Here is a 21385-nt window from a genome sequence, read left to right as displayed (position 1 = left end):
GTCTGCCCCTGGTAGTCAGTGCACATCATAGTGACTGGTCAAACGGTCAGACACAGCATATTAGGCTTTTATTATACAGGATAATGTAAAAAGCACTAGTTTTATTTCCTCTCAAAAGTTCACTTGATCAATTTTTCCAAGCCAAGTTACCCACTATTAGCACCTGGATTTACCTACTGCTTCCTATAACAGCTATGTGTACAAATGTGACTTCAAATTTGCTTTTTGTTTATTTATTAAAATTTTTTTTTTACTGTGGTAAAATCATGTAATATAAAAAAAATCTTAACCATTTTTAAACGTACAGTCCCCCCCCCCCGTTTTATTTTTATCTCATCATTTTCTCTGTAATTTATGGCACAAAAATTGCAAGGGCACTTATTTTAAGTATTGGAGAGAAGTTAGATGCATTGGGGTAGAAGCTCTGAAGCTACTACTTATTCAGCAATGAGGCTGACAGGACAGAATCCAAGGTGAACAATGACTGCTAGAAGCCAGAAGAAAACATCAAATTCAAGAGGGGCACAGGGAAGATAAGAGGTACATGGTTCCAGCTTGGGCAATATTTAAGATCCAATACAGGTAGATTTCCTAAAATCTACTTTTAGAAAACAAGATTTGACATTTCATAAAGCTAGTAGTACTGTGCCAAAACAAGTGTACTCCAAGTGACAGAAATACAGTTAAATGAAAGCATGGACATAAGGACTGTAACCATATAGCTAATTAATACATGTTCTTTTTAAAAATTTACGTATTTTTAAAATATATTTTTATTGATTTCAGAGAGGAAGGGAGAGGGAGAGAGAGAGAGAAATATCAATGATGAGAGAGAATCATTGATCAGCTGCCTCCTGCACACCCCTTACTGGGGATTGAGCCTACAACCTGGGCATGTGCCCTGACCGGAACGCAAAATGTTACTTCTTGGATCATAGGTCAACACTCAACCACTGAGCTACACTGGCTGGGGAATACATGTTCCTTTTTAACAAAAGAAAAAGAAACTGTAAAAGCTTATGAAACTTGCTGGTTCTAAAAATTTAGTGGTGATGTCCCTGAATAACAGAGGAACAGGTACAGTCTTGAGCGAAGTTTTCTTCGGTGGCCTTTGAAAGATTAATATTTGACAAAGGACATGACTTCAGAGAGTTGGTTTGCAGAGTTAACTCTTACATTTACTGATGTCTCCAGGTGATTTGAGTGGCTAGTCCAGCCGTGGGCAAACTACGGCCCGCCGGCCGGACCCGGCCCGTTTGAAATGAATAAAACTAAAAAAAAAAAAAAACCGTATCCTTTTATGTAATGATGTTTACTTTGAATTTATATTAGTTCTCACAAACATTCCATCCATGCTTTTGTTCTGGCCCTCCGGTCCAGTTTAAGAACCCATTGTGGCCCTCGAGTCAAAAAGTTTGCCCACCCCTGGGCTAGTCCTATTGCAGGTGTGGTTAACCAGGAAAGAGATTAGCATGGATTTCTAGTAATTACTCTTAGTAAAACCAAGCACACTGTTACCATGACTGCTAACACACAAAAAGCACTCTAAGACAGTTTGTCTTAAACACTTTCTCACTAATTCCTAAATTTTAATTAAGTCCGAGTTTAAGCTAATAGTGGTTGGATCTACAATTTAGAAAGTGTTTGCATTCTCATCTCAAAGTTCCACATCGACTGAAGTTAGAATATGGCTCTATGACTTGAAAGACATTAAAAGTCCTTGTATCCTAGTGCAGGTGATGTCTATAGATTTCAAAGCAAGAGTTTTCGGATTACCTATTGTTGTTGTTTAGTTAGCAGCTTTCAATGGTCTCTGACCTATCTTTCCATCAATCTTTTGTATCCTCTTTGAGCAAAAGAAAAAAAGAATTTAATGATAAATCCATGCTTTCTAGGAATTTCTTAAGACATGTTAAATCTAATCACCGTTTAGCCAATTATTACAAGAATGTTAGTAATAAAGAATAAATTGATTCCTTTACAATTTTTATTTAAACATTTCCACTTTATGCCCTATCTGGTGTGGCTCAGTTGGTTGAGCATCGTCCTATGCACTAAAAGGTCGCCAGTTCAATACTCGGTGAGGGCACATACCCAGGTTGCAGGTTCGATCTCAGTCGGAGTGTGTACTGGAGGGAACTGATCGATGCTTCTCTCTCATATTGATACTTCTCTCTCTCCCCCTTTCCCTTCCTCTCTCTCTCAAATTTAATAAAAGCATATAAAAATTTTCCACTATAAGGTTTACTAAACATCATAGGCACTGTAGAGCCATGTAACTCTGAGGAGCTAAAGCTAGAGCCTTGGGGAAATTCTGAGCTTGCCATATTTTAAATTTAAAGCCCATCAAGTTCTAGTATTACCAACAGTTCAAGTAGAATACCTTATGTGCTATTCAAATATTTGTGGACCCTTAAGCTTTTCTATAAATAAGGATGTCTATTAACCAAACAAACTGGAAAAAGTGAGTGAGACCTGTCAATGCCTTTGGATTTGATCCTTTGAAATCTACAGAATTAAGCAATCAGTGCGAACATGGATTAATCATTCATGCAGATAAATGATAAAGATTTAATGCACAGCATTGTAAACTACTATAATTAGGCTACCGTTTGTGCTATGAATGGAATGAAGTTTCTTAAATACAGGGAGCCCCATAACACACAAATAAAAGGCAGAAAAGATACTTTGGGAACTGAGAATGTGCAGCAGGGTTTGGAAGTGTAGTCTATGATCACTGAGAAAGGGATAGTCAAGTTCAGAGATGCCGGTAAGGGATTAAGGAAATGATCTAAGTCAGTGGTCACCAACCTTTCGGAACTCATGGACCACCAGTGGTCCGTGGACCATCAGTTGACCGCTGATCTAAGTAACCATAATGTCATTTGGGCTGGTTAAATTACCGTAGCCAAAATGCTCCAAAGTGATTCACATTTTACTGCTAACTTATCAAGACGTTTCCAATTAAGTTTATTGGAATTTTTTTGTGAGCACACATTTCTAATTTTAGATGGAAGTTCAAATGAAAAGTGGTTTCCTTAACCATCTTCTTTTTTTTTTTTGAAACAGACTAGTTTATTGATTTTTTCTTTTTTTTGTTGTTTGTTTATTTATTTATTTATTTTTATTGTTAAAAGTATTACAAAGGGTATTACATATATGTCCTTTTTTTTCCCCCCGCCCTTGACAATCCCCTGGCCTCCCCTAACCCCCAGTGTCTTATGTCCATTGGTTATGCTTATATGCATGCATACAAGTCCTTCGGTTGATCTCTTACCCCGCTCCTTCCTGCCCCCCAACCCTCCCTGGCCTTCCCGCTGCAGTTTGACAATCTGTTTGAGGCAGCTCTGCCTCTGTATCTATTATTGTTCAAAAGTTTTAATGGTCTCTATTATCCATGAATGAGTGAGATCATGTGGTGTTTTTCCTTCATTGACTGGCTTATTTCACTTAGCATAATGCTCTCCAGTTCCATCCATGCTGTTGCAAATGGTAAGAGTTCCTTCCTTTTTACAGCAGCATAGTATTCCATCGTGTAGATGTACCACAGTTTTCTAATCCATTCATCTACTGATGGGCACTTAGGCTGTTTCCAGATCTTAGCTATGGTGAATTGTGCTGCTATGAACATATGGATGCATATATCCATTCTGATTGGTGTTTCTGGTTTTTTGGGATATATTCCTAGAAGTGGGATCACAGGGTCTAATGGGAGTTCCATTTTTAGTTTTTTGAGGAAATTCCATACTGTCTTCCATAGTGGCTGCACCAGTCTGCATTCCCACCAGCAGTGCACGAGTGTTCCTTTTTCTCCACATCCTCTCTAGCACTTGTCGTTTGTTGATTTGTTGATGATTATTGATTTTTTTTACCTTAGTACATAGTTACTTTATTTTTAAAATCTTTATTGTTGAGAGTATTACAGATGTAATTTACTGATTTTTAGAGAGGGGGGGGGGGAGAGAAACATTGATGTGAGAATTTAACATCAATGGGCTGCCTCCTGCATGCCCCCAACTGGGGATCAGGTGTGAAACCCAGGCTTGTGCCCTGACTAGGAATTGAATCATCAACCTTCGTTCCCAGGATGACGCCTAACCAACTGAGTCACACTGGCCAGTGCTTAATAATCATTTTGCTGAAACATAGCAATTCCATAAAGCCAGAATATTTGTATATAGATTTTAAAGCAACTATATTTCTTAGGACTGTCATGTTTTAGATACAGGTAGGTTCTGAGAGAAATAAATACACATATACAAGTGTATTTCCACCCTCCTCCCACCCCCCAACCTCTCCAAACTCTCACCAGCTTAGCTCTATTCCAGTCGGAATGAGACTTACCTGGAAGCGGACAGAAAAGGACCATGCATGTGAGTCATACTAAAGGAGTTAACTGTAATTCTTGCTCTCTTTCAAACTTTTGTTTTCTACATTTCCTTCCTAATTTACCTATCAACGATACATCTTTCCTAAACTTCCCAACTCAGGAAAAGGCCACTCTAATCTTAGAGTTAATCTTGAGACCCTTTTCTCTCTCCACATCCACATCCACAACCAATCCATCAGCAAATCCTGCAAACTCCAGCTTCAGCATCTGTCTAGAATCCCATTTTCCTTCATCATTCCTCCTCTCGTCTAAGCCACCATGATCCCCTGTCTGAACTATTATAATAGCTTCTTAACTGGTTTTCCCACTTCTATCCTTGACACAGCAGCCAGAGGATCTTTAGAAACATCTTTATGTTATGCCCGTCCCCTGTGCAAAACCACCAATGGCTTCCCATGTCACTCAGAGTAAAAACCACGTCCTTACTATGGCCAAATACAGTCATAAATTATCTCAAACTGAAAACATCTCTGATTTAATAAAAAAAACAACACACTTGACTCAACAACTACATAAATAATATAGTGAAGTGTGACTGGCCATAACCCAAACCTAAGGTATGTAGTCAAAATTGTCAATGCTGGCTATCAAAAACAGGCCTAACCTTTGACACAGAATTACATCTAAAGTTTTCAAGGACACGTGTAGAAATAAATTCAGTGCCCACACCAAGCAACAATCTACATGTCCATCAATAGAGGGATGGCTAAATAATTTATGGCATATAAGCATACTATGGAACACTACGAAGCTGTTAAAAGTGTTATGAATCTTTACGTATTTACATGGAAGTATCCAGTATTCATATATTCATATTCTCTCTCTCTCTCTCTCTCTCTCTCTCTCTCTCTCTCTCTCTCTCTCACACACACACACACACACACCTCACTTTAGTAATTCCAAACTAAATGCAGTTTTTCACATATACTTGCCCTTGCACAACTGTTCCCTCTTAACATCTCCACCCTCCTTACTCTACTGATTTCTACACATCTTCAAGACTCATCTCAGAGTATCATCTCCTTAAGGAAGTATTTCCTGACTTCTCTGGCTGGGTAGGACAGGTGCTCAATGTTTGTTGAGTAGATTATAGGGAAAATATCTACATTTTCTATATTCTAAAACCTAGCCTGAAACTTTATTCTAAAAATTAAGTGTTATCTACTCTCTCTAGTCCTCACATCCAGTGTAATTTGTATGTAACAAGTTCAACCACTGATATGGAACTATGGTCCTTCCCTAGAGGTCTTAAGACATCGACTTGGAAATGTGTGGATGAAGAATAACTTTCTAAACAGCTTTTTTGAGAGTAATTAGCACCACATACAATTCACCCATTCAAATGACACAATTCAATGTGTTCTAGTACATTCATAGGGAGACTTATTTTTATAAACAACACTAAAAACAGTCTCTGAGTTTGGAAAAGATCAATTTGTGATTACTATGAGATGTAACAAAGAGGTGGTTTTAAAAAAGCAAATGTTACATTTTATATAATTGGCTTAAAATATTTCCTTAAGAAAACCCATCTGGGGACCACATTCCTGGGCATTTAGGAGGAGGAAAGAAACGTGTACCATTCTCAATCTCCTCAAATGTTAAGAAAGGCATGTCTAGGGCTTAAAAATATTTGTTGAATGAATAAAATTTCCAACTATCTAGTAAATCTTTCCAACTGGATATTATTCAATTCTTCATATTCAACACATTCCAAATGTAACTAATTATTTACTGGTTTCCTTTGTAACTTCGTCAATTCCTATTACCAGTATTTCCTTCATAGTCACTTTTGACATCTGCCTCTCCTTCATTCCATTATATTTTCTAGTGTTGACTTACAATTTCACAGCTGAAAATCACACTCAGGACACAATCCCCTCCTCTTACTTGGCCCACCTGAAACGTTCCTGATGGTAGCCTCTCGGTGTTTTGATGCATGTGGAGACACTAAAAATCTAAGTCTCAACCCAAACTCAGTTTTCAACCACAAACTGGGTCTGCCTCATCATATAAAAAAGTAATACTCATTATGATAACCAACAATAGGCTTTAATAAATATTTTAAAAGATGCCTCTTGAAGGAGACACAAACATCTGGTACAGTCTTGTATCTTTCTTACTAATATTATTATCTATAACTAAATCTAACTTTCCTTATCTCCAAAATCTGATTAGAATGCTAATGAAATTCTGGAGACTCCCTTTTCATCACACACCTTTTTGAGACTACTTATTTTTGGCACTGCAAATCGGTTAGCCATTCAGGAATTTGCTCTAACTCTCTTGTTCTCTCAAGTAGTATATAAAAAAAGGGTCTATAGCTTAGAACTTAACAGAGTGTAAATATGCCATGATTATTCTCTGTAATAAGTTCTGTTTTCCTAAGATTTTTCTGCTCTTTGTGTTGTTACCCCCAGGATTTACTAGTTAGGTGTTTCCTGAAATTTACATTCAATTTCCTATTTTTAGCCTGATTTGACATTATAAATGTAGATTGATTAAAAAGTTAGGCAAAGCTTTGAAGCATTAGAAATTTATTAATCTTATGTGAAAACCATGAATGTGCCCTAAAACTGAGGAGAAAGAGAACAATCCTATATAATGAAAGCCTAATATGCTAAGTGTCCGGTCGTCCAGCCAGCCGTTCAACCAATCAAAGTGTAATATGCTAATGATATGCTAAGGCCACTCAACCGCTTGCTATGACGTGCACTGACCACCAGTGGGCAGATAGTCGACTGGCTAACCAGTCGCTATGACGTGCACTGACCACCAGGGGGTAGACGTTCTGACTGATAGGTTAGCTTGCTGGGATCCAGCCAATTGGGACTGAGCAAGACGGGCTGGACATGCCCTGGAGCATGTCCCTCTCTGGCTGGCCAACCTCCTGCATCCCTCCCCGGCCCTGATCGTGCACCAGGGGGCTCCCTCAGCCTGGCCTGCTCCCTCTTGCAATCTGGGACCCCTTGGGGGATGTCAGAGAGCTGGTTTCGGCCCAATGGTAGAACAACCAGTGACTATGATGCACACTGACGACCTGGGGGTAGACGCTCAGTGCAGGAGCTGCCCCCTAGTGGTCAGTGCATTCCCACAAGGGGAGCACCGCTCAGCCAGAAGCTGGGCTCATGGCTGGCGAGCGCTGCGGTGGTGAGCCTCTCCCGCCTCCATGGCAGTGCTAAGGAAGTCCGAATGACGGACATCCCCCAAGGCTTCCCAGACTGCGAGAGGGCGCAGGCTGGGCTGAGGGACTCCCTCGAGTGCACGAATTTCGTGCACTGGGTCTTTAGTACAATATAAGTGTTTGGATTTTTTAATGCCCTAAAAAACACACAAACAAACAGCAAAACAAACCAGATTATTGAGTTTAGGAGGCTAATCAGCCTGCAATTATGTTTGCAAAAGTCTGTTGTTGCTGAATTTACTTCAGCTTTTATAAACCACCTTTAATACACAGAGTATCTTTTTTTATCTTTCAGTTACAAACATAAGTGCCTATCAGAAAACAACTTTTAGGCAATCCATCCTCCCAACCTCACCAAGGATTTTAATTAGTTTTATAATAGCTCAGGAAATAACACAGGGAAGCAATACCATTCATTCCTTAGGAGTGTCCTTAGGAGAAAGCCCAGTATCTGAAATTGTGTCCCTCTGTATCACAAGAATTTAACAAAGGCTCCATTGCCACTATGTCTTTGTGCTTGTTCCACAAGACAAACCAAAACCTCTAGCCTCACTAAGATCTCCATAAGGTTGTGGGGAGGCAGAGGTGCCAGAATTTTAAATTTTGGAGATCCTAATAGGAAGAAACAAGAGGGTTGCTTTAGCATCAATTTTAAGAGCCTTTTATCTTCTTTACTTCATGCCAGTGTAACAGCTACAATCACGTTTCTCTGGCCCTGGTCTTTCTGGAACTCTCCAAGGTTCTGACCCTTACTGGTGGTCTAGTGACCCAGAGAGCAGCACTTGGAAAACCAAAGTTCATGCAAAACAAGGGAGGCTCAGTGGTTCTCTGCCATTTCTAAATTTTGATTCTAATGTCTCACACCCACCTTGACCTTACTCTGATCATTTCATCCTATCCCTGGTCTACACCTGCCTCACTGCATTCCTGGTGCATCTCTAAATCGAAATTCCTACAGTATCTGGATCTATTCCAGGTTTTATTTTGAGTGTTTAACCATTATTATTATTATTGTTGTTGTTGTTATTTTTAGAAAAGAGCTTCAATGAATTGTGGGAGAAGGATCAGATTTAATTTAACATTGACTGGGTGGTTAGATCAGAGCCAATGCAACTGGAGAAAAATATTTCTCTCAACACTTTATATATTTTATTCCACTAACTTCTTGCTTGCTTGGTTTCTGAGAAGCTAGATGTTATTCTTCGCTCCCCTACAGATAAGGTGTTTTTCCTCTGGCTTCTTTCAAGATTTTTCATTATCTTTGATTTCCTGCCATTTGAATACACTCTGCCTCAGTACAGTTTTTAGGGACCATTTATCTTGCTTGGTGTTCCTTAAGTTTCCTGGATCTGTCTGTGGTTTGGGCTTGACATTAATTTGGGGGAAATTTTCAGTTATTATTACTTCAAATATTGCTTCCATTCCTTTCTTTCTTCTCCTCCTTCCTCATCACACATATTATACCTTCTGTTGTTCCAGTTTTTGGACATTCTGTTCCATTATTTCCACGTTTTTTTCCCTTTGCTTTTCAGTTTGGGAAGTTTCTATCAACATATCCTCAGAGATTCTTTCCTTAGCCATGTCCAGTATACTAGTAAGTACACCAAAGGCATTCTTCATTTTTGTTAGTGTTTTTGATCTCTATCTTAGACTCCTTCTTAGAATTTCCAGCTCTGCTTATATTACTCATCTGTTCTTACATGTTGTCTACTTTTTCCATTAAAGTCCTTAGCACATAGTTGTTTTAGGCTTCCACTTTGATAATCCTATTATCCCTGTCTTATTTGAGTCTGGTTCTGATGCTTGATCTGTTTCTTCAAACTGTGTTTTGTGCCTTTTAATATGCCTTGTAATTTTTTGTTGAAAGCTGGTCATGATGTACTGGGTAAAGGAACTCTGGTAAATCACCTTTAGTGGTATGTGAGGAGATGTGGGAGAAAGGAAAGCATTCTTTAGCTCTAAAACTCACAAAGTATGCAGCCATATCCCTCTGCAGTTTTTAACTCTCAGACCCGTCTACACTGAGCTTCCCACAACTCTTCATTCAGGTTTCCCCATCCCAGGACTGGTTCCTGCTGTGGCTCCTGCTCTGGTAAGATGTGATTCTCTGCATTTGCCTGTCCATCTTTCCAATTTAGGGGCAGCAGTTTGCCCCGTGACTGCTGATGCTTTAGTTTGTTCAGGTTTTTATTTGTTGTTAGGATGAGGTGATGACTTCCAAGCTTTTTATGTGCCAGACCAGAAACCAGAAAAAATATTGCAAATGTGCAAATTCCAAGACTGTTTCCTCTCTCCCAGAAAGTATTCTGAAGCCCTGAGCCAACGAGGTAAAAGGAAAAGATAAAGTAAGGTGATGAGCAGCCTGAGTCCGCCTGTTCCAATCATACCTATCAGAATCACTCACAATAGTTAGGCCATTGTGAGCAGGGAAACGAAAGGCAGCTCACAGCATCCTGACTGCGATCACATTTCTCTAACGAGAGAGAGAGAGAGAAAGAGAGAGAGAGAGAGAGAGAGAGAGAGAGAGAGAGAGAGAGAGAGAATGAATGTGTGTAGGGAATGTTTCAAAGAACTGTCAGGGGGAGAACCAAGATGGCGGCATAGGTTAACGCCGGAGTTTGCTGCTTTGAACAACTACTTCAAAAGTGAAACCAAAAAACGGAAGGGACATCACCCAGAACCACAGGAACGCTGGCTGAGTGGAAGTCCTACAACTAGGAGGAAAGAGAAACGCATACGGACACTCAGAGGAGGCGCAGTGCTGAAGGCAAATTCTGAGGTGCGGAGTGCGAGGAGCGGGTTGGCGGCGGAGGGCACGGTTGGCGTTTTCAATCGGGAGGGAGTCGCAGAATCTGAGCTCCAGGTCCGGGCGAGTCTCTAGCGACCCAGACTCAAACGGGAGAAGCGGGACTGTCTGGCTTCGGTCAGAGCGAGTGCAGCTTTCTCTCTGAGCTTTGCAGCGGGTGCTGGGACTCAGAGAGGCAGAGCCCCTGGGGACAGGACTGAGAGCCGCCATAACTGCTCTCTCCGGCCCACCCTGTTGATCCTGTGCGACCCGCCCCGCCCAAGCCCTGCACACAGGCATTTGCCCGATAGCCTCAGGCAAAGGCTAGATTAGCACCTCCCTAGAGGACAGAAGTTCTCTCACTGCTGACACAGCTGACTCTCATAGCCACTTGGCCTGGAGGTCAAACCCTCCCTGGAATTAGCTACAACAATTGAGATTTAACTATAAGACTGCGAACAAAGACCACTAGGGGGTGCACCAAGGAAGCATAACAAAATGCGGAGACAAACAGGACAAAATTGTCAATGGAAGATATAGAGTTCAGAACCACACTTTTAAGGTCTCTCAAGAACTGTTTAGAAGCCGCCGATAAACTTAATGAGATCTACAAGAAAACTAATAAGACCCTCGATCTTATATTGGGGAACCAACTAGAAATTAAGCATACACGGACTGAAATAACGAATACTATACAGACTTCCGACACCAGACCAGAGGAGCGCAAGAATCAAGTCAATGATTTGAAATGCGAGGAAGCAAAAAACACCCAACCGGAAAAGCAAAATGAAAAAAGAATCCAAAAATGCGAGGATAGTGTAAGGAGCCTCTGGGACAGCTTCAAGCGTACCAACATCAGAATTATAGGGGTGCCAGAAGATGAGAGAGAGCAAGATATTGAAAACCTATTTGAAGAAATAATGACAGAAAACTTCCCCCACCTGGTGAAAGAAATGGACTTACAGGTCCAAGAAGCTCGGAGAACCCCAAACAAAAGGAATCCAAAGAGGACCACACCAAGACACATCATCATTAAAATGCCAAGAGCAAAAGATAAAGAGAGAATCTTAAAAACAGCAAGAGAAAGAAACTCAGTTACCTACAAGGGAATACCCATACGACTGTCAGCTGATTTCTCAACAGAAACTTTGCAGGCCAGAAGGGAGTGGCAAGAAATATTCAAAGTGATGAATACCAAGAACCTACAACCAAGATTACTTTATCCAGCAAAGCTATCATTCAGAATTGAAGGTCAGATAAAGAGCTTCACAGATAAGAAAAAGCTAAAGGAGTTCATCACCACCAAACCAGGATTATATGAAATGCTGAAAGGTATCCTTTAAGAAGAGGAAGAGGAAGAAAAAGGTAAAGATACAAATTATGAACAACAAATATGCATCTATCAACAAGTGAATCTAAGAATCAAGTGAATAAATAATCTGATGAACAGAATGAACTGTTGATTATAATAGAATCAGGGACATAGAAAGGGAATGGACTGACTATTCCTGGGGGGGAAAGGGGTGTGGGAGATTCGGGAAGAGACTGGACAAAAATCGTGCACCTATGGATGAGGACAGTGGGTGGGGAGTGAGGGCGGAGGGTGGGGCAGGAACTGGGAGGAGGGGAGTTATGGGGGGGAAAAAAAAAGAAACAAATGTAATAATCTGAACAATAAAGATTTAATTTAAAAAAAAAAAAAAAAAAAAAAGAACTGTCAGAAGTAACTGCAAAAAAATACATGGAATCTTATCTCACTTTCTCCCACACTCCCGTCTACCCAGCACCAGTTTATGCTGCCTCAACCTTTTACTGTGGTGAAAAATAGTCAGAAAACATGATTTCCAAGTCTTTCAAAAACAGTTTCACAGAAAAACAAAAAAGGACAAGGTTATGCAGAACTAGCTCAAACACTTTAAAAGCAGGTTAAAGAAGAAAAACTTTGATTTTATTTCTTATGAAGTTAGCATTACAGAAGGTGGAAGGCAGAAGACATTAATGTGGTGTTGCCTGGTACTGGCCCAGGGTTTTTCTCTGATTCCTCCTTAGGGAGGGTAGGGGTGGATTGCATAATGGATACATCACAGGTTCTGGAGTTACAATGTCCAGGTTCCAAATCCAGTACCACCACTTATTAACTATATGAACTTGGGCAAGCTACTTTTCTGTGCTTTAATCTTCTCAGCTGTAAAACAATGAAAGCTGTTTTCTTTTTCTTCTTTTTTTTTATATGTGCCTCAGGCATGAAAGAGCTCTAGCCACCGACACAGACATCAAACTAGAATGAACTAAGGACTGTACATCTGCTCTGCTCCTAATTCATATAAGAGCAACACCACCAATCAGGTGTCTCCTTGCCCTTTGACAGGGGGTTAAAGCTGTTTTCTATGAAGGTGAAATAATTAGGGTTACACACTTAAAATAAAACCTGGCACATGGTATCATCAACAGAAATTCTTGTCAATTTTTAACTCCAAAATTTATCTGGCTACCTACCACCTACACCACTACCTTCCAAGCCCAAGCCACCATCAGTTCTTGTCTGGAACTTGGCAATGGTCTTAACTACTCTCCTTGTTTCCACTCCAATTCTAGTCTAGTCTATTCTTCAGACAGAAGTTAGAGTGATAACTTAAAAACTATGCCACTCCTCTGCTCAAAAATCTCCAATGGCTTCCAGTTTTAATCAGGATAAAATCCAAAGTCCTTACCGTGGTTGATTCGGCCTTACTTGATCTTACCCATTCCTGGCCCCTCCCATATCTCCCCTTCCCTATCTCCTACCATCGTCTACCTTACTCTGCTCTTGCCACACTGGTTCTCTAAGACTTTGCATTGCTCTTCCCTCTGTCTAGGTATTCACATTGCTTTCTAATCTAATTCAGGTCTCTCTTACATACCCCCTCCCCAGAAAGGCCTCTCTCTAACTACTGCCCAGAGACTCTACCTTGCCTCTTCTCTGCTTTATTTTTCTTTTTAGCAATCTTTGCCACTTGTCATTATGTATATTTGTTTATTTACTGTACTATTTCTTCTTCTCTTAGGATGTAATTAAACTCTATGCAAACAAAGATTTTAATGGGTTTTTTTGTATAATCTGGATCTAGAACAATGCTTAGCATATAGTGGCTCAATATATATTTGTTGAATTAATGAATAAATATTTACTATTTTCCGATCTGTAACATTTTCTTTATTCCAAATTATTCCAACAGCTTCCAAACAGGATCACATGCTTCCAATCTCTCTGTCCCCAATTCATCTACATACCACAAGATTATTCTACTAAAATGCTGCTTATTCCTCTACTCAAGAATACTCCTCTTTGAGCCCAGCAGTTCTGCAGTGTGCTGAGTCAGATTTAATACATTATATGAGAAGAGAGACTTGATGATTAAGTTTGGAAACTATAGGATTCGATAAGTTTGTGTGATTTTACCACAGAACTTCTCAGTCTTTATGAGTATGCAGTGTAAGTCTCTGGGAGAAGAATTTCATATTTCCCATTGTCTGTGACTACGGAATGAGTCCTTTTTCAAGGAGCAGGTCAAGGACTCAGTTTTTGTGAAATATGCTGTAGGCAACAGAAGTATTGAAAACCATTTACAAAAGTGGCCACCAGGGCTCCAGGTAAAATTGAAAGAATACAGTTGTCTCTGGTACCCTTCCTGCTTCCTTTCCCCATCTCTCTTCTACATTCTGTGGGTTCTCTTTCTTACCAACAGAGCTTATTAAGCAAAAACAAACAATACCCCATTGGTATATGCACTTTCTAGGTAGCCTTTGAAAAGATAAGCCTTTCTGGGCTTCTAACCTACTTTAGTTTTCCTTTTGATCATAGTCTTGTTTTTCACAAACACAAGCTACATTTTGAATCTTTTACCTGCATACTGTATCAAGCAAAGAGAGAGTATCATAGTAGACACTCAGTATTTTTAGATTCATCTTAATAATTAGTAGGTACAAATTCAGCAAGATTCAGGCCATGCAAAGTGAACACTCCTTACTATAAATTAATCCTAAAAATCATATTAGATAATGCAGCTTGGATATTAAATCTATTAGGTTCAGGTGTTCGAAAGAATGTCTTTACTGATACTATAATCTTATATGGTATGCTCACTGTGAACAAGGGACTTTCTCTAAATTATATTCCATATATTGCAAAAATGTTATGAGACTGGATACTCAATGTTTTTAATGACAACAAGAAGCACTATTTCACTGAAATCAATGTATTCATTACTGAAAATCTCTGAGGAAGGACTGTGTCTGTAAGAATTCAGAAAATAATCCAAGAGGTACACACCAGTCATATTCCAGAGTACCTGTCTGCCATGCCCTTTTGGGAGAGTCCTCACTTTTACTAGAAAACAGCTTTGTTTTATACTATATACAGACTATATGCTATACTCCCTTTCCAGGCCATAGCTAACTGGGAAAAGGGGCACATATCTCACCCAAAGATAACTGTAGTAAACTGTCTTTCATCCTGATAGAACTTCAAATTTCCTCACAAGAAATTCTCACAGTAATTATCATTTTAAAGGAAGAGCTTATACACCAATATAGATGGACATGTATCTTTGAGCAGAAGGACTTTTCTGGGTCTCCATCAATAATTCTGGGTCTCATCAATAATCCATTCCTTTCCACCCTCCAGCTAAGGCTTCACTGACCACAGAGGAAAATGCCCTCCATCCCAACCTCAGAGACAAGCTTGATTTAGTCTCTGTGTAATCCCATGCCCCCTGCCAGGGAAGTATTTAGGAATGGTATATTCTGGTGGCTTCTCCTCCTTACCAAGAGAGTTTATTAACCACCCAAAAATCTCTAACTGCAAATCTGACCAATAAAACATGATGGGGGAATCTAGTCATTTCCAGAAAGATTTTTAGAAAAAGTTTTCTCACTCCTAAGAAAAAGCCACAGAAGGAAGAAATGGCTGTAGCCATTTTACTAAGGATAAAGCCAGTCCCAGGTACAGTAGAATGAAGGAATACAAAGAACCCCGGCTTTCTGATGACACTGTTGAGCCTCCAACCAACCAACCAACCAACCAACCAACCAACCAACCAACTCTAAAGGCTGCCCTTCTGACTTCCTGTTACAGGAGACACTACATTTCCTCCTTTTTCAGCCAATTTGAGTCAGGATTTTAGTACTTGTAGCTGAAAGACTGCTGTCGGTTATACTTTACCAAAACAGGAAGATAGAATGCAGCCAAAATGGGAATTTATCAGCAAAATCAGCAGCAATCCTAGTACTATACAAAGGTATCAGTCAGAGACCAGATCCTTTCAATAGGTTCTGCAAGTTCCAACTCAAATGCCATCTCATTAAAAAAAAATCCTGCCTAGCTCGTTAAGCTTTGTCACTGTTATATGAATATGTCTCATGAGTCCAACAGACTTGAAAGCAGAAAACCACATCTTACTCAACTTTTAGTCCACAGCACTAAGAACAGTGACTTATAAGAAATAGATGTTCAAAAAATATTTGCCTAAAAATATTCTTAGGCTATTAGAGAACAAAAGGGATACTGAGGTTTCTCTTTCTATCTTTAGGTTAAAATAACAGGAAAGGCCTTATAAAGGGTTTCTATTTCCCTCTTAAAGAGAATTTGAGTTACCCAAACATCTAGTTTAGAGTATAAAACACAATTAAAATGTGTATGATATCACACTGAGGGAGAAATAGAAGTTTCTGAGAAAAGTAAGAAAACTCAAAGGGAATTGATTGGGCAACTAGCTCAATCAACTCAAGTCAGAGTTTTCACATAATTATTTTATTTGGAATGCCAAAATCACTAACAGTGAAGATCATTTATTAGCGTGAGGCATAACACAAAATAAAATTTCAGATTAGACATTTCAAAAATGTTAACAAATGCATCTCAGAAACAAATTAAATGCATTATTTTGCATTATAAATAACGTGTCCCTGTTTCCTCCCATTAATGAGGTTCTCTAAAAAGAGATTTTAAAATGGTGACAACTACTATGTCAGTTACTCTCATAGAATGGCAAGTAGAAAAAGGTGAGTTGTACAACTGGAGAATGGATAGCAAACCAGCTTGAAATTATATAATCATCAGGACAGTATCCTTATGGCAAGGCCTATCAGCATTTGACCATATTGAATAAAATTAGTTGCATATGATTGCATTTAGGATGTTAAACCTTCTTGGTAAATAGAAAAAATAACATATTCTCTAGTAAATGAATACCTAGAACTATTAGTAACAGAGAAATGGTTAAAAGCAATATAAATATGTTTCTTGCTGATGATCTTGGTCCACAGAAGCACAACCTGAGCTGTAATCATCAATGTTGGACAGTCAGTTCTCTCAGTTCCTCAATAAACATTTACAGAGTACAGGTATTTTAAGTAAATGTTCTCTCAAAGGAATTAATATTTGAAAATCATCTCATCCTCAAAATTATCTTCTAAAAGGGTCTGTGTCTATAGTGAAACATAAAGTCCTATTCCCCACAAAGCGTTCATACTAGATTTCTCTAAAAGCGTGAAGCTGATGGGTGTACACAGTCTTAATAAGACACAACAGATGGACATGTTTAGTGAAACATGGATAAGACTGTGGAGAAGAGACAGTTGATGACAAGCAGAAAAATGTACAATTCTCACTTGCATTTAGGTGTGGGGAATGGATTTAAAAGCTACTTGAGATGCCTTAGAATTGTAAAACATCATATAAAAAAGTTATTTTATACTGACTAAACAGCACAATATTAAAAATTCACCTTTCATTTAAAATAACTCATAACTGGGTTTTTATATGGATAGGACTATAAATAGAGTATCAAGTGACAAAATCATACAACCAAGTAAAGACTTAAGTACAGAAAGAGACAGGTAAACAATATCTATTTTAGCTAAACAAGCTGACTATGGCCAAATACTGTTTGAAACCAATGACTCAAATCTTGGAGCATTCTACTGCAAAGTGTAAAAATCTGCAACATAGATCATGTAATAATCATGGATTTCAACAAACAAATGAAAAAAATGCTTAGCAGGGAAAAAGAAATCAGCTACTCCAATCCTGACATCTAGTTTTATTTTTCTTTTTGAGTGTTTTTTGTTTTTTCCAGGAGGATATGCCCTATCATTAGAGCTTCTGAGTTTTTTCTTCCCTTTAAACATGTTTAGCTTATACAAAAAACCCACTGAAATAACAGGGCAGAAATTCCTTTAACAGGAAATAATAAGATCATTGTTATGGAGCAAAAAATATTTACTAATATATGCTTTATCATAATCAATGTTTTACTTAAACAAGGTTTATTTTTACTTTCCCACAGTTCTTTGTTTCAATTTCTTAACAATGGATCCCATCTTATAGTTGACCAAAGAATTCTAAAACACACATGCAGGTGCCAAAGAATAGCTAATCAATAAAATAAGTAAAGCAAGTGAAATCAGATGTTCAATCTACATAGCTAACTTATAAACTGCAGGCAACATGGAAAGGGAGGAAAGAAAGATCTGACCAAAAAAAAAAAAAAAAAAAAAAAAAAGATAACTCGTATTCCAGAAACATTGCAGCTTGTCCCACAGTGATCCTAAAATTACCAGTGGAACACTTTGGTACTGGCACTAAAATGGAATCAAATCTATTTTCCGATATGATTCTTAGGTATAAATCTGTTGCTAAAACTGACCATTCCTCACTGTTTTAAGTTCTTAGAAAGCTTCTGTTCAAGGCGATATGTACATTAATGTTTACATCCAAACTGATCTCCATCCTGTGAGGAAGACAAGCCTTCATTAAAGCACAGTATTAGGAGCCTTTTTCAGAAAATGCCAATATCCTTTCTCATTGCCCTTCTTGTTAGATTTCCGTTTTCTCTTGCAACTGGAACAATTCTTCTAGTGAAGAGAAGGATGGTACCAGGGCTGAGGGACAAGTTTCTAAGTATTTCTGAGTTGAGAAGGACCAACGGAAAGCTGCTTTTCTAACTGGATAGTTCCCAGAACGATTCAAGAAATGACAGCATTCAAATTCAAGCCTGAAGTTAATTTTATAATATGTACTGTGACAGAAGGATCTCTACCTAATTGTCTTTTCAGAACTGAAGTAACAATGTCTTTTCCTATGGCCTCTGTTGGTTTCCTGTCTGTCCTGCTCTTGGGGTGGTGCTCTGGTGGAGGGTAGCTGGGCCCAGGACTGAGGTCAAGTTTCTGAGCACTCTGTCAGCACTGCTGAGCAGGAGGGAAGAGAGGCTGCCATGTCTTCCTGGCAGTTTTCTTCTTGGGGCAGCTGGAAAGACTCAAGATTTGAGGTTGTGTGGAACTTCAATGGTTGGTTCATGGAAGCAAGTCACAGCTTAAATTGGATTGTGGGCCTAGATGGGAAGGTGATGCTCAAGGCTCTCAAATTGCTAAAAGTTGGCCCTGAAAGGACTCCAGCCCAGTTTGGGTCTTCTAAGAGTTTTAAAAGAAAAGTGAAATATATATTCAATTAGCAATAATCGTGCCTTGGATAAACCTCATTGGCTACGATACTGCCACTGTGCAAAGCTAAAAGTGAGGTATTTTAACATTTATCAAGGGTCTGTATGTACTAGAGACAAGGCTAATAGATGGGAACACAACTATGAGTAAAGAGAACATCCAGTCTCAAAGCCACAGTTTAATGAAGGAAAATGTTTCAGCACTATAGATACACAGGGGTGAACAGATGTTAATGGAGCAGGATAAGTTAGCACCCAACTCTGTTCAATCTACTGGGAACTTCCTTCTTTTCTAAGACCCTGTCCTAATCTGTAATTTATGTATTCATTACTGAAAATCTCTTATAGCTAACAAATCCCATCTACTGGCTCTTGGTTCCTTGCTGTTAAGTAGGAATTGACAACCAAATATATCCAGTAATCATCTAAAGAAATCTCTTAACATAAAATATATAGATCACAACATACACACCAACAGAAAAGAATCAACTTTGGAGAAAAAAGACACTATAAAAAGAGAAAGTATAACAAAATTATTGTTGTTCTCAGAGAGCTAAGACATTGTGAAATCATCAAATAAAAAATGATTGTTATTGAGGAAAGAACCAAGATGGAGGTATACCTAAACGCTGGTACGCGCCGCCTCCCACAACCGCATCAAAATTACAACTGAAATACAGAACAACCATCATTCAGAACCACCTGAAAGCTGGCCGAATGGAAGTCTAAAACTAGAGAAGTAAAGAATAAAGCACATTGAGGCAGGTAAAAGGGACAGAGGCACGGAACGGGCTGGTCTGGCACCCACATGTGGCATATTTTTAAACCAGAGGGATATTTCCACTGCAGAGGCCTCCTCTGAGAAGCAAAGGGTCCCAGCCCTACACCAAACCCCCCTGGCCCAGAGTTGCAGAGCTGAGAGGAGAAGTTCCTGTAACTTTAGGCTGTAAAAACCAGCATGGATTCTGGCTGAGTGACATGGAGGTTGCTGGATATCCAGGCAGGCCCTCTTAAAGGGCCAGCACATGGACTTAGTCGGATTCGATCCCTCTGAGCTCCAGCGCTGGGCAGTGGCATTGGGAGAACCAGAAACATACTGGAAGGAACTGGATTGTCTGGCATCAGGGCAGGAACTCAGGGGTAGCTTTCTCCCAGATGGAAGTGCTCATAGGGTTCATTGTTCCTGTGCTGGGACCTCCCCCATCCCAGAGCTGACTGGCAGCCATATCTGAGTTTCCATTATCATGGCTCATACTGTTCACTTCACCCTGGTGATTCTCTGAGACCCCATCCCATCCAACTAACAGCCCTACCCAGGCTGTTTGTAGTGGCATTTCCATATGAATGGCTTGTCCTGGCTCAGGCTTCAGACTTTCCTAAAATCTTTCAAACAAGCAACAGCTCATGTCAGCGTGCCCCATACTTATGATCCGGCACTAGCACCAGCCTGCTTGGCCTCACCTGGGCATTTACAAACCCAGTACAAATAGCAGCCATCTATAGATTGCTTGGTAACTCCTGCTGGGTGGCCCCAGGCAGTGGCTAACTTTGCACCTACTGGGAAGCCCCAGAGCCAGTGCACCTGATGGACAGCTTCAGACCATACAAGATTACAACTCTGCACATCCACAAGTGACACACTCAAGGAAATTAGTGAGAACATCAATGACATGAAAAAGGACCAATCAGAAATTAAGCATACACTAACTGAGATAAAGAATAATTTACAGGGAATCAACAGTAGAGTAGAGAATGCCGAGAATCCTCTACTATTTGGAATATGAGAAAGCAAAAGGCACCCATCAGAAGAGCAAAAAGAAAAAAAGAATCCAAAAATATGAAGATAGTGTTAGGAGCCTCTGGGACAACTTCAAATGAACCAACATTTGCATTATAGGGGTGCCAGAAAGAGAAGAGAGCAAGATGTTGAAAACCTATTTGAAGAAATAATGACAGAAAACTTCCCCTGCCTGGTGAAAGAAATAGACTTACAAGTCCAGGAAGCACAGAGAGTCCAAAACAAGAGGAACCCAAAGAAGTCCATACCAAGACACATCATAATTAAAATGGCAAGTGTTAAGAGAGAATCTTAAAAGCAGCAAGAGAAAAGCAGTTAGTTACCTACAAGGGAGAACTCATATGGCTGTCAGCTGATTTCTCAACAGAAACGTTGCAGGCGAGAGGGAGCGGCAAGAAATATTCAAAGTGATGAATAGCAAGGACCTACAACCAAGATTAATCTACCCAGCAAAGCTCTCATTTGGAAATGAAGGTCAAGATAAAGAGCTTCACAGATAAGAAAAAAAATAAAGTAGTTCATCACCACCAAACCAATATTACATGAAATGTTGAAGGGTATTCTTTAAAAGGAAGAGGAAGAGGAAGACGAAGAAAAAGAAGTAGAAGAAGAAGAAATATGAACAATAAAATAGCAATACATATCTATCAACAACTGTATCTAAAAATCAAAATAAATGAATAAGGAATCTAATGAACAAAATAAATTGATGAATAAAATAGAATCAGAGGCATGGAAACATGGAACAGAC

At 39.3% G+C, this 21385-nt stretch overlaps 1 protein-coding gene and 1 pseudogene across 5 annotated transcripts in view; both read right to left on the bottom strand.

Annotated features, from left to right (window-relative positions):
• SIK2 (salt inducible kinase 2) overlaps positions 1 to 21385 on the bottom strand; it is a 137920-nt gene that overhangs the window by 85685 nt on the left and 30850 nt on the right. Inside the window, exon 3 of one of the 5 annotated variants that reach the window (XM_036324313.1) lies at positions 1777 to 1846. The exons of the other annotated variants lie outside the window; for them this stretch is intronic. The gene's annotated coding sequence lies outside the window, so the exon portion shown is untranslated. The remainder of the gene's footprint in view (positions 1 to 1776; positions 1847 to 21385) is intronic. 5 annotated transcript variants of the gene reach the window in all.
• Positions 18793 to 18905, bottom strand: LOC118665632 (annotated as a pseudogene).

The sequence above is a fragment of the Myotis myotis genome, unplaced genomic scaffold (genome assembly GCF_014108235.1).
Source record: "Myotis myotis isolate mMyoMyo1 unplaced genomic scaffold, mMyoMyo1.p scaffold_m19_p_10, whole genome shotgun sequence".
Classification (NCBI taxonomy): Eukaryota; Metazoa; Chordata; class Mammalia; order Chiroptera; family Vespertilionidae; genus Myotis; species Myotis myotis.
This window is presented reverse-complemented; position numbering and strand designations above follow the sequence as displayed.